The following is a 1,439-nucleotide window of genomic DNA, read 5'->3' as shown; positions in this document are numbered from 1 at the left end:
TGAAAAACTGAGAGCTCCACAATGAACACACTGATGTTAAATAGCACTCTCAGTTGATTGACATACAACTTTGCAATCATTTGGGTCTACTGAGGAGTAGAATCTGAAAGAAAATTAGCTGGCATAGGAGGAGATATTTAGGATAAAATTTTGCTTTCTCTGTTATAGTAGACAGCAGCAGATAGCGTGGCCGAGCGGTCTAAGACGCTGGATTAAGGCTCCAGTCTCTTCGGGGGCGTGGGTTTGAATCCCACCGCTGTCAAGGGAGTTTTTCCTGACACAGACCTAGAAGTGAGACAGTGGAGAGCCCTGGAGAAATATGCAAACCTGAGAGCTCCACAATGAACACAGTGGTACGTGAAATAGGACACTCAGTTGATTGACATTCAACTTTGCAATCATTTGGGTCTACTGAGGAGTCAAATCTGGAGGAGTTGGAGAACAATCAAATGGCGTATGAGGAAACATTTAGGTTTCAACTTTGCTTTCTCAATTAGAGCAGACAGCAGCAGATAGCGTGGCTGAGTGGTCTAAGTTGCTGGATTAAGGCTCCAGTCTCTTCGGGGGCGTGGGTTCGAATCCCACCGCTGTCAAGGGAGTTTTTCCTGACACAGACCAAGAAGTGAGACGGTGGAGATCCCTGGAGAAATCTGAAAAACTGAGAGCTCCACAATGAACACACTGAGGTTAAATAGGACTCTCAGTTGATTGACATACAACTTTGCAATCATTTGGGTCTACTGAGGAGTAGAATCTGAAAGAAAATTAGCTGGCATAGGAGGAGATATTTAGGATAAAATTTTGCTTTCTCGGTTATAGTAGACAGCAGCAGATAGCGTGGCCGAGCGGTCTAAGGCGCTGGATTAAGGCTCCAGTCTCTTCGGGGGCGTGGGTTCGAATCCCACCGCTGTCAAGGGAGTTTTTCCTGACAGACCTAGAAGTGAGACAGTGGAGAGCCCTGGAGAAATATGCAAACCTGAGAGCCCCACAATGAACACAGTGATGTTAAATAGGACCCTCAGTTGATTGACATACAACTTTGCAATCATTTGGGTCTACTGAGGAGTAGAATCTGGAAGAAAATTAGATGACATAGGAGGAGATATTTAGGATAAAATTTTCCTTTCTCGGTTATAGTAGACAGCAGCAGATAGCGTGGCCGAGCGGTCTAAGGCGCTGGATTAAGGCTCCAGTCTCTTCGGGGGCGTGGGTTCGAATCCCACCGCTGTCAAGGGAGGTTTTCCTGACACAGACCAAGAAGTGAGACGGTGGAGAGCCCTGGAGAAATCTGCAAAACTGAGAGCTCCACAATGAACACAGTGATGTTAAATAGGACCCTCAGTTGATTGACATACAACTTTGCAATCATTTGGGTCTACTGAGGAGTAGAATCTGAAAGAAAATTATCTGGCATAGGAGGAGATATTTAGGATAAAATT

The sequence above is a fragment of the Notolepis coatsorum genome, assembly GCF_963971535.1.
Source record: "Notolepis coatsorum genome assembly, chromosome: 13".
NCBI lineage: Eukaryota > Metazoa > Chordata > Actinopteri > Aulopiformes > Paralepididae > Notolepis > Notolepis coatsorum.
Note: the sequence above shows the minus strand (reverse complement) of the source record.